General features: G+C 39.6%; 1 protein-coding gene across 10 annotated transcripts in view; it reads right to left on the bottom strand.

Moving 5' to 3' along the window:
• RAB27A (RAB27A, member RAS oncogene family) overlaps window positions 1-12,941 on the bottom strand; it is a 76,629-nt gene that overhangs the window by 30,474 nt on the left and 33,214 nt on the right. For 4 of the 10 annotated variants that reach the window (XM_070501139.1, XM_070501145.1, XM_070501144.1 and 1 more), the window contains exon 3: window positions 814-861. The exons of the other annotated variants lie outside the window; for them this stretch is intronic. The gene's annotated coding sequence lies outside the window, so the exon portion shown is untranslated. The remainder of the gene's footprint in view (window positions 1-813; window positions 862-12,941) is intronic. 10 annotated transcript variants of the gene reach the window in all.

Genomic DNA, 12,941 nt, shown 5'->3' with positions numbered 1-12,941 from the left:
CCAATCTTCCTCAGCAAAAAGAGGAGGATTGATGGCGGCTGTTAGCTCAGGGCTAATGGGATTTTAAAAAAAAGGAAACAAACAGGTTCAAATGTGTATAAAACACTCCAATCCATTTTAAGAAGCTCATACGTGTTCAAAAGGATCTGAATGGTTCACACTAGTTTGGAGTAAAAGAGCTGAGTTCAAAGACGTTCTACCTACAAAACCACTTCTGACTGATCTAAAACGACTTTGGCAAAACCAGATGTGCCTAACCAAAACAGACCATTATTTGGGTCTGATTTTAACAGCTCCAATTGCTTCAGACTAGTTTTAGCTAGCTCAAATAAGTTCTGACCTGGATGAGCAGGTTCTGACTAGTTCACATAAGGTTTGATTGGTTCACAGCATATTTTACTGAATCAAGCTAGTGCTGACCAATGAAATCTATCTCCAACTGGGTCATACTTGCTCTAATTTTATCAGACTGCTTGTAACTAGTTCAAGTCACCTATAAAATGGTTTTTATTGGCCTAGCAGGGTAAAAACTGGTTCAAAATGATCATCAGAAGCACCAAAAGCAACAGTTTTGTGCTTTAAACTGGTACTTAACTAACAAACAAATTTGTACTTATAATTATCTCAACTATAGACAGTCTTTACCCAAAAATTTATCTCCACCACAGTCTAGTTTCTTTCTATACTTCAACAGCTTGTACGTGTTGAGTACAGTAAACAGGTTGGAAGAAAGGAGTACCAGCAGAGGAGGACACGATAAATAATAGGGAAAGGTGTGATGAGTGATCCAGGCTTCCTTGGTTGAGAACTCACCTCCCATTTTATCTCAGGGAGCTGGCAACAAAACATTAATCCATGATCCTACAATAAAATAGAGATTTCAACAGGGGAAAACGTTTAGCAAGTCTAGAGGCTATACAGAATTTGTCCTAAATTGGTCACAATGACCAGGCTGGTTGGTGTTAACAGATACCAGAACTCCAAACAGTAAAGAAATAAAAGGATTCAGGGAGCAGGCAGGTCTTCTGATAACAGAGATTCTTCAGGCTTTGGGAAGGGTATTGACAGTGATAGTTTCCTTATCTGAGCTTGTAATCAGTTAGTCAAAGTCTAGAATTAATGGAATCATTCCATCTTTCAGCAAAACATAATTCTAGCCCATAGCAAACTACAACCCCAAACCCAGCCTGCAGTCCCATATGTGGTTGTCTCACCACCGCTTACCACCATGAGGTGAAGACAACTTAACGTTAAGTTTCAACTGCTGGTAGGTCTTCATATAGAACCATTTTCATAGCAAAAAAATATTTTTGTTTCTCATTTTTGTTCCTCAAGTCCTGAGCGGTGTTTCTGGGGCCTGTTCTCTAAAAAGAAAAGACTCCACTCCCCAAGTAGGGAAATAACAAATTATCTTTATGTTGGCATTTGAAAGCAGAAAGGGAAACAGGAAACACATACAGTGCAGAATTTTACATTTGGGGCACTGAAACAACATTTTGTACACAACATTTCCAGCAGGTACTCTAGCCTATTGATGCTTGGGAAGCCAGTTCATCAAGTCCCCCAGTTGCACTGCTCTTGCTAAACATGGGTCAGAAGTCTAGGTCAGGTGCCCACATGTCAAGCACTTTGCATGCATTAGTGCAACAATCCTCATCACAGCCCTAAAGGCAGGCGATACATATATGAGACACACTTCTTTTCTCAGAAGGATCTCAGTACAATTCTATCACAGACACCACAATGAGAGGACGAGTAAGTGGGTCTTGGGCAGTCTACCTACATGTTAACATGGGCTCAATTCCACCATATTGTGGAGACACAGAAAAAAGTGGAGGTTAAGAGCATGGACTCTAGAACCGAATCACCTGGATTTGAATCCAGGCATGTCAATTTAGAAAACTGAATCTCTCTTGGCTTGGGTTCCCCATCTTAAAAATGGGAACGATATCCTATTTTATTAATTATAGCATGCATATGATTTCTTATTTTAACTTCCTTACAATTGGGATGCATCTTATATTTCACAGTCTTATAACTCATGACATCTTGCAATTGTCATTAAATGAGGTGGCGCTGGAGATACAGTTGTGTGAAAACTTTTCATTAGCATCTTCTAGCATGATCAAGAATGCACCATCAACACATTTTAGATTTGATGAAGCACACAATAAACCCATCTCAGAGGGCTGTTGTGAAGACTGAATGAGTGCATATATACATATAAAGTTTAGAACAGTGCCTGGCACACAGTAAGTCCCATATAAGTATTAACTGCTATTATCATCATCATCTAGCAATCTAGCTTCCAAGGGTCAATATGCAGCCAATATTCCTCTCTTTCCTAGAACTAGGAGAAACAATTGAGCCCCAAAACTAAAAATTAATAAAATAAAAAATAAGGATCTATGAAGAGCACTTGGACCTAAAGCCACTTCTTTAAACTCTATACCTCCTTCAGGAAGTAGCATCTAAATGCCTCAAGGACATGTCTTCTAAAAAGTCAAGAATGGGGGCCAGCCCAGTGGTGCAGCAGTTAAGTTTGCATGTTCTGCTTCAGCGGCCCGGGGTTCACCGGTTCGGATCCCGGGTGTGGACATGGCACTACTTGGTGAGCCATGCTGTGGCAGACGTCCTATGTATAAAGTAGAGGAAGATGGGCATGGATGTTAGCTCAGGGCCAGCCTTCCTCAGCAAAGAGAGGAGGATTGGCAGCGGATGTTAGCTCAGGGCTAATCTTCCTCAAAAAAAAAAAAAAGTCAAGAATGCCCCCAATTTGGGACCTGCAGAAGACTTTCTTATTCAATTCACTTCTATCTCTCCTCCTTACACAAATATTTTTTCAAAGTGCTCTCCACCCTCACTCTCATCAGATTAACACTAGAAAGCAAGGAACACCCAGTTCCTCAACATATACTACATGGTGATAATTGCCTGGTGAGAGAAAGTCAATGATCTTCTTCCTTCTTTAGAAAATAAAATGTATTTTAATTGTCTTCCAAGGAATAAGACAGAAGAGAGTGGTTTTAGTTCACAGCAAAAGTGAAAGATCTATTTCTCTCTCACACACAACACACACAGACACACACCCCCACTTCATAGCCCAAAGTCTCCATGAAGCTTCCTATTAAAGTTGATCAGACTCCAACCTTAGGATCCCCTATCATTGGGCAGAATCATTCTAGAACTACTCCAGATAGGCCAGCCATTTCTTGACAGCCAAATTTTCCCTCTATCACCCATATTTAGTACAGAGAGTCAAACACAAAGGGAGGGATAATATTAACTGAATAACTACCATGTTCCACAAACAGCACTGGACATGCATGAATTTATTTTATCTGCTCATCATCCTTAAAGGGAACTTGATGTCTGTACAAAACTTATACTACATAGAGGGTCATGTTTTCTTATGTGATGGCAAGTAGGCTTGAGTTCAAATTCTGACTCTTCTTTGCATGACCTGGTCCAAGTTCTTTAAGCTTACATTCTTTTAACTATAAAATGGACTTAACAACATTACTAACCTCATTGCGTTATTTTAAGGATGAAGTGCCATTATCCACAGAAAGATTTTAGCACAGAACTTGGTCTATGTTAAGTGTTCAGTACGTAACTGAAACTTGTCTTTGGCAATACTATTACTAATAGCCTCATCAAGCTCTTTATTAGCAAGGCATGTAATTTTATAACCTATTCTTCATTTAGCCTATTCTGAACTTTTAGAAAAACCATAGAAACAAATTCGACTTAGGTGCAATCATGTATAGGGGTCTCTATCCATCACAAAAGCTACCTTGGCATTCCAATTGAATGATGAATTCTATCTCTGTGATTTTCGGCAGTTTCAGAGCTGTGGTGTTCATCAGTTGAATGCTCTAGTTTCCAGAAGAGGAAACTGAGGCCCAGAGAAGCCAAGTGAACTGTCTGAAATCAACCAGCTGATTAGATATGGGGCTGAGATCCCAAGTCTCCTAAATTCCAGTCCTCTATCCTTTTCTAATGTACAAAGATTTTTATTCTCTCTGTATCCCTTCCTTCAAAGCCAGGAACCCCAGTTATAGTTGCTTTTATTCAGGAATCAAAAGTTTCCTGTGGTGCCAGCAGCTATAGTGATAAATTGCTTCAAGACTAAGGCTTGGACTTAGAGATTTGAGGGTGAAGGATCTGTATTTCTGCCCCTACAACCTCTCTATCACAAAGCTCTTCTTTCTGAGGGGTTCCCCCAAGGGGAAAAGTCAGAAACTAAGGGCTTGCTTGCCTCTTGTTGGTTATAGCAAATCCAAGAAAATATAAATCTTGATATTGTACCATCTCCTGAAATCCTCTTTCTTTGTGTCTGTCTTTCCTATGGTTTCAAAATGGAAAGAAAGCAGAAAAATTGCACATTTTTTCATTTCCCTGTAGACTTGTTTGGTGTTGAGCTTGGTATTTTCCTCTCAAATCAAAATTATTTTCTCTGGTGCCACCTGAAGTTCTCTGTAAGGGTACTCGTGGCTCTCTCACTCGCTCCTTCATTCAACAAATATTTATCAAAAGCCTATTCTGTGCTTGGTGCCAGAGTCCGATGGGGAGCCAATACTCACCATGGAAAATGCCTTTTCTTATTCCTTCCCTACCTTAGACCTTCCACTTTTAGCCATGTCCCAACCTAAGTTCTCCTAATGACTCCACCTGTTTCTTTGGGTTTTCAAACAAGCCAATCCTTTTGAACATTTTAATCTTCCCTCATAAACACAGCATAACATAACATCAAAATCCACATCTCCACGTTGCTTTTTCCCCTGCAGATACCTGCGCAAGTCACATGTTTGGCATGCACGTGAAGTTGTGAAAGGAATAAAAACGTGAAGCTCAATAGAGAATAAATAAAGAGAAAATTTTAAAAAGAGAAACAAGGCATATTGTAAAGAATTTTTTTTACTAAAAAATATTTTGAATTTCTTAGAATGGTTAATAAAATATTATGGTGTGTTCCTTATATATCTTACGGACTTCATCTGCCCTGGTCCAGTGTGATTTCTATGTAGAAATAGAAACATGTGAATGTAACTATTACTTTTCAGATAACAGCACAGAACATCAGCATTTTTGAGAACTATAGTGCCACATGTTCTTTCATACATTTTAATGTCCTCTTATCCAGGCATTCATTTGGAGAAAAATGTTCGCATACCAATGACTGGCATAGAACTATAATGTCTATCAGTGTTTTTCAAGTTTAAGTTAAAAAGCAGTAGGCTTTTATCTTTTTTGTGGTGCCACTGTTGACCCATATCTGGCATTCTGGGAGAGACACATAAAAGAGTCAGCAGAGGGGGCCGGCCCGGTGGCGCAGGGGTTAAGTTTGCACGTTCCACTTCTCGGCACCCGCAGTTCGCCAGTTCGGATCCTGGGTGCAGACATGGTGCCGCTGGACAAAAACCATGCTGTGGTAGGCGTCCCACGTATAAAGTAGAGGAAGATGGGCATGCATGTTAGCTCAGGGCCAGTCTTCCTCAGCAAAAAGAGGAGGATTGGCAGCAGTTAGCTCAGGGCTAATCTTCCTCAAAAAAAAAATTTTTTTTTTAAAGAGTCAGGAGAAAAGGGGAAGACAAGTCACAGAGTGGGGCAGGATAGAAGAGGCATATTATAATGCACCAAGATATGAGTAGGGGCAACTTGGGTTTACCAAATAAACCCTAGCTACAACTCCCTCAGACCACAGCAATTCCTATACCCTGAAGTGAAACACACCTACTTTCATGGCTAAAGCAAGATGTGTATTGCCCAGTAGTGGGGCTCCCCATTTCTACAAAAGGAGACGCCTTCTACCCTCTGTGCACTCACATGCTTCCTCTTCGCAATTTCCGGTCTAGGTGTGAGTAGATAGGTTTCCACCCTCTGGAATAGGTTGAGAGTAGAATAGATGAAATTATAAGCAAAGAGTTTGTCTTGTTTGTGCAAAGATCTCAGGCAGAGAGAAGTAGAAATTGAATGGCTTTGAAAAATAGAATAATACTGGAATCTAGCTCTTGTCTCCTTATTGAAAGATGAGTTTGATTTTTACCCAAATTCAGAATATTAGATTGTAACTGCATTAGACATTCATCTATAACCTACAATTCATAAATGCATTCCTATCAATAGTATTTCGTAGTAATATCATAGATCCATCCTTAACACTGAGGGGAGATGTTCAGGGCTAAAAACTGACAGGATCTAAATTTGCATATCATTTGGCTTAATATTTATGAATGTGCCTGCTACATAGGAACAGTCCATTTTCCCCACTTAAACAAAATGAAAAGACTAACTTTTAGCAGATGGTAATATTCAAACATAGCAAGTTCTTCAGAGAGAAAATAAAATTCTCAGCAAATACTGTTGAATTAAGTATATATTTCCACATATTGTGAGGACATCCAAACATATCCTCATTTGTAAAGGCTTCCTGCAAACATTTGCAAGTTATTTACGAGTATTAAAGAGAAAGGACCAAGATAAAGAAAAAATAAGCAGTCTCAATCCAGGAGTTGACCTACTATTTCTGTAATGTTACCATCACCTCAGTAGGTAACCAACCTAACCCAGTAAACAAATAATACAAGCAACTATACTTGGAAAGAAGGGAGCACTGGAATGATTCTTGAAAGTAGAAAACGTTCTGGAAGACCACTGTCAATGATCCAAATGAGATATTGGCTTTTTTTTTAATTTAGAGATGCCATTGATTCATTTACCCAAAAGACATTATTTATTGCCCAAGCCTCTTTTAGGATCATAATATGAGGGCTTATAGGAATTTACGGAAAGTGAATTTACTGAAATAATGGGTATTACATTACTTACAGTTTGTGACAAATACTTCTTGTTTTATAGACATAGGGTAACAGGGAAAAGGGCACACTATAGAATGTGTCATTTGTAAAATATAGGCAGTACAGTGGCAATAGGAGTGGCTGTTTGGTTTTCTGAGTAATATTTCAAACAATGTGGAAGCAGTCCCACAGTGGACACAACCATATGTCACTGCAATGGAAATGTCCAACCCATGGCTAAATGTGCTTGTTAACAGCTGGGAAATCTTTAAGAATGCAATAGAAGTGCAAAATCTGTAAAGTCTACTCCGACTCAGAGGTTGATTCTTGTGAGCATATAGAAGACAGTGACGACAGGTGTTGGAGTCAGGGTCCCCTAAATCCAAACACCAGGACACCACCTCCTACCTGTGTAAAGTGAGTAGCAAAATGCCTGATGGAGATCAATACATCATAGTTGTTCTTGTGACTACAAATTAAGGCTTGAACACTGATCTTATGACTTTAAACCTGGTGCTTTTTCCACTATACCTTAAGAATGACACTGAAACTTCATAAAACGCAAAGAATGGAGTGAAAATATTTTCCAAAAGTGGAAAAGGAGGAGTGACTTAAGCTACCTAGAAGGTGGGTATCTGCGAGTCCAACTGGTTAACAGGGGGAATTCTGCTAATAACAAGCTCCACAGAGGTAAAGTGAAGAACCGTTGGCTACGTCGGAATGCCACCAACCCCTGGGCCTGAGACGCAAAGGTGGAAAATATTAGGAGTGACAATGCTGCTACTGCAGCCAGGATTGAGAGCATTACAAATCAAGTAGCACTCAAAGGACCTGAAATTAAAAAGCACATTTCCAAGGTTGCAGAACGCAGAACACTTTTCCATTTTTGACCTAGAGATGGAGTGAGGGACTCTGCCAAGCCTAGTCCACCCAGAACATGGAACGCGCGTGGTAAGGCCTTTGACCAGTGCAGCCCAGCTCCCCTCTTGCATCTCACCTCCCTCAAGTTTTTCACGTGCTACAACACAAGAAAGATGTTAATGTGTCTGGGGAAATACACCAAATCGAGAAGTGAACCACTTCACCTCGTGAAGGAGTAACGGTGCTTCCTTCATTCCAAGAAAAATTTTAGGATGGAAAAAAAGTATCAACTAGAAGAAGCAAGACCTATGAGGATGACTGGCCAGATAATAAAAACAATTAGATAAATATCCCTGAGTTGGCAGTAAGTGGGGGAGAGAGGGACTCATTTATCACTGCCATTTTTAAAAACAAAAATATGAGTGCTCTATATTTATTCACCCCATTGAGAAATTGTGTCCAGAATATACAAAACCACCCTGACTTTCCAGAACCAACCATTTGTACACTAGGATATCATTTCATTGTCGTTTTATAAGGGTGATTTTTAAAGGGTAGTGTAATCATTTCCTTGACTTCTTAAACAAGGACACAGACCATATTTTAACTTTTCTGTGCTGAGATATGCTCTAACTGCATACTTGCAGGAACTGTGAATGGTGAGGGCTTCCATCCCACGCACCCTACTCCGAAGGCTAAGATGAACCATCGGTTTGGCACACAGGTTCTTACAAGGCTACCAAGATGCTCCAGATACAGCTGCACTTCTCCCTGTCCTGCCTACCCCACATCCTCACTGACCACATCAGAACACAGCCGTTTCAGCCCCCAGGAATATGCTCTTCAGGTACACGGTGGCTTACTAAATAAAGCACCCAGGATTCCCTTTATTCACAGCTGTTTCCTTTTCCACAGTCAGATATCCACCCTACAACAGCCCCATATGGATTCTAACAGCCCCACTTCTAGCCATTACCCCTGAGCCATAGCCTCTCTATTCTCTTTTTCCTTTTCTGGCTTTCTTGTCCCTCATCTTGAAGTACTCTTCCCAAATTCCAGTTTGTGCGTGCAGAAACTAACCTTATATACTACCAAAACCAGTGATTACATGCTTTCTTCTAACACAGTGAGCTGCCGTGTTAACTTCACGGTACTGCAGCCTCCTCAATAAGCTCATGCGCTGCTGTGTCTTCAGGGACTTCTACTTTTCCAATAAGGAAAGGTTTTCTCCTAGCTATACCTGGGAATAGAATCATTGCAGAAAGCCAAGTGCTTCTCAATATTGTGCCAGTTTGGGTTTCACCATAATGTTAATGAAAAGGCAGCATACTCATACAAGTTTGAAACATTAGTATCTGTAAATATTTCTGCCATACACTAACTTAGTTCTTTTAAAAACAGTAAAACAGGCTCAGAAAATCAAACCATTTCCCGATATTTTAACATCACTAAAACAATGATAGTAGGATTCTTAGCCCCTCCCATTAGGTGTCAGCAAGCTATACACAACCAGCCATAGGACTTTTTGGTCCTCCTCAGTCTACTCTCTCCAATATATTTATAATATGTGTTTAACTGCTCCCTAAATATCATATTCTTTAATAGCTGAATCAAAAGGAAAGAAGAGAAGCTCACCTAATGGACAAGGTCTAATCAGATATGCTTCTTATTGATTCTCAAGAAGTCTTTCCTTGTTCCACCTATTCAGTACACATCTTAGGATAGACTGCATATCTGTCAGCAGCTGTTTATAGAATGGGGTGTGCCTTGGGTTTACTTATGCAAAAGGACTGAGGAACTACAATGGACTTGGCCATCCAGCCAATTTCTAAATCAGCCTGTCAGATCACAGTTGGCTTTTTTGTTATTGTTGTTGATTTCTAATTTTATTGCATTTTCTTCAGCAAATGTGTTCTGCATAATACCAATTTGGGGGGATTTGTTATGACGAGTTAAGTGTATGGAATGTTCCATGACTGTGTGAAAAGGATCTGTGAACCTTGTTTGTTGGATGCAAAATTACATACTTACTAGTTCAAGCTAGCTAGTTGTGTTTTTCAATCTGATATATCCTTAGTCAGGTTTTGCTACTTCAACTGTTTATGCAAAAAGTCTGTTAAAAACTGGGTCACATTCATCTTTAGAAAATAAGCACAAGGTAATTAATGTCTTAAAAAAGATGAATATAAAGCATCATAAAAGAACAAGGCATTGTGGTCCTAATTCAGAGAGGCACTCAATCTGTGGTCTTCAACCTGCATTCTGTGGAACCCTGGGATCCGCGGAGGTACTTTAAGAATTCTGTAAACTTTTATTCGAATTTGTTATTTCTTTAACTGGAATAAAAACTCTTACAGTCAAATGAATTATCTACCAGATTTAGAGAGCTCCAAACTGCTCACTTACGCTGCTGGGCTAAGTCATTTGCTTCTGCCTTTAGTGCGTATGTTATTTGAAATTCTGACAAATATGTCATTAATTGAGAAATCTGTAACTAGATTTTTCTTTTTTTTTTTAATTCAGAGTGGATTCATGTGTCCACTCTTGTGAAATTATTTAAAGAAGCATATGTGAGCCACACTCAATAAATGAATGAATGGCAAGGCTCAAGCACATCTGTTCAGCACATGTTTGCTTTCATCCTGTTAGGACACTCAGTTGAGCAATAAAGAATGAACAAAATATGTTACATCATAACATTTTATTATAGATCACTGTAAAGATTATTTTATGTTTGGGGAGCTTTTTGTCTTACTTCTGTAAATACAATAGAGCTATTCTTAGTTTGGGTTGCTTCTTATCCATAGTAGATCAATGTCTTCACACCCAGTTGGGTACTCCTACATATGGTCTCAGAAAACCTACGCAATATCATTGCAGCAAACCTTTCATTGCCTCAGAAAACATCTGGTCCACTGGATGCAAACTTTCTTTAGCAAATTTCTTTAAATGAAATCTTATACAGCATTCCAACATATAAAACAGATGAAAGTAGAACCATTCTGATGAAAAGAATGAAGATAAGACCCCACCTCCAAAGCCTATAGGCCCAACAAGAACCTAACAAGAGCTCCATTGTACACATTTGGAAAACCAACGAGGAAAGCTCTACCTTCAACCCAGCTCTGAATCATCTCATTTGCCTTCAGCTTTGTACCCAACACCTGTCTGCCTAAACACCTTAGATTGACAATTCATTTGGAAGGTCTCCCGGCCTTGTTTATTCAGCATCTCTTAAAGATGCCACCTCTCAGATCTCCCCCACTTATCACAACTTTAGAACTCTTCTCATCTGAGAGGGAAAACATGAAATGTGTCCGGTGTCGCTGGTGAGAATCCAAAGAAGGGCTACCTGGAGCTTGAGAGAATAAAATAAGTCTATCAGAAAAAGTCTTGGGGACAATGATCATTGGGTCACTCACAACAAATAGTCATGGGAAAATCTAGACCAAACAAGCCAGAAGTGAATCAAAAAGCAGCAGCCCCTCCCTGGGACAGGAACCAGTGTCCTTGAAACAGGGAACTGTTGGGAGGATGTTTATAACAAGCTACATTGGTGATCCTTTCCTTTTAAAGGATCTAAATGGATACATTGAGGTCATCAGAAAATACATCCAGATTAGTCTTGATGGTCTCCAGAACCTGAGCTTGGGTGGAACCCTCAAAAGCCAAGATGTGCTGTGAAGAACACAATGAAATGTTCATATAGCAAACTTAAAATAACTGAGAATATATTATTTTGTGCTATGTCATAAGACACTTTATACTAAATTATAGCACAGGCTAGCATAAAGAGATGCAAAACACCTTTTAAATACTGATGGGAGAAAAACTTAAAATTTTCTCCACTAACTTGATCTTTTTCTATAAATTCAGAAAAAATTGCTAGTATTGTATTTTATTCACAGAACCCCTTGTTCCAGCCAATGGCTGTGTCATGAAGAGTGTTCCATTTGAAAGCATGGCTACTTAAAATCATTAGAAAGTTCCAGAGAAGGAGAAAATGACATGGGGAAGATGGGAACAGAGCAACCCCTAGTGTTCCCTACCAGAGCAGGCAGCCTCATGTGAAAGTGGCACAGAACCACCTCCAGGCCACAAGGGGTTAAATACAAATGGAGCTTCCCAGACAGGTGGTCAAAGTCACATCAAAGTCAAACACCAACAAACTAAGGAGTAGATCAAAAAGGGGAGAAGTTCCAGGAATTTGGGGGAGAGTGTTCCAGGAATTCAGGAGGACACCTAGCCATACATACTAGGGAGACCACTTAGCTCTCAGAGCCAGCAGGAACAATACCTAGAAAAGGCCCAAGTAGTTGTTACTTTATCAAAAGCCAGAGAGACTCTCTTATCTTCTAAATCAGGGCAATCTATTCGATTCCCCTTGCTCTCCCTTCCTTAGCCCATCCAATTCCAAAGGCTTCTAATTGTTCCAACCAGGTTCCTTCACTAAGTTTCCTCCTCCTGCCTTGGGCAGATGAAAAGCCAAGCACCCAGGTTAGAAACTGGTCTCCCAAAGCCATACCTTGTCTCGGTCATCAGCCAAGCCTGGGATAAGGGCACCTATGGGAACCAAGCTCCTATTTTCTGAGTGCATCTCTGAGGAAGATATTTGAAGGCAGGAGGCTAGGAATATAGGGGCTAAAGTGAGTAGCCAAGACAGTCACTCAGAAAGAATCTAGAGGGCCTTGTTGAAAGAGAAATGGATAAAGAAACCTCAGTATAGATTCACTAAAAGAAAATAAAGATTCTGTGTTAGCAAAGAGACTAGGAATCAGCAAGAGAACAAGCCAAGAGGGTAAAGAAAATTATAGACAAGAGGGGCATAAAGCACGTGAAATGCCCACCATAAAGACGTAAGTATCCATGAGTTTCTAAGAAATTGATAAGCAACAACTTCAGAAATTTAGTTTGAGTGTTTGGAGAAAAGCAAAGAAAGATGAAATATTATACTTAATTTTTGTAATGAGGACGAAATGAGATTCTATACGAGAGGGGACTGTAAAGCAGTGGAAAAGGCTTCCCAATCCACAGGGAAACTCCATCTCAGAATTCTACAGCCATGTTTCAGTAAGTCCACTTTTTAAAGGATAAAGTTAACCTCCACATACCAACAAAATCGCAAAAGTTTGTTAGTTGAATGTTTTGACCTCAGGAATTATCTTTCCATTAGAAAAAAAAAGACATTATCAATGGTAACCTTTTTAAGTTAGGACTTTCCTACATGTATGTGGACATCACATAAAAATACAATTGCTATATAGTTATCAAGCACTGAAA

The sequence above is a fragment of the Equus asinus genome, chromosome 2, assembly GCF_041296235.1.
Source record: "Equus asinus isolate D_3611 breed Donkey chromosome 2, EquAss-T2T_v2, whole genome shotgun sequence".
Taxonomy (NCBI): Eukaryota; Metazoa; Chordata; class Mammalia; order Perissodactyla; family Equidae; genus Equus; species Equus asinus.
This window is presented reverse-complemented; position numbering and strand designations above follow the sequence as displayed.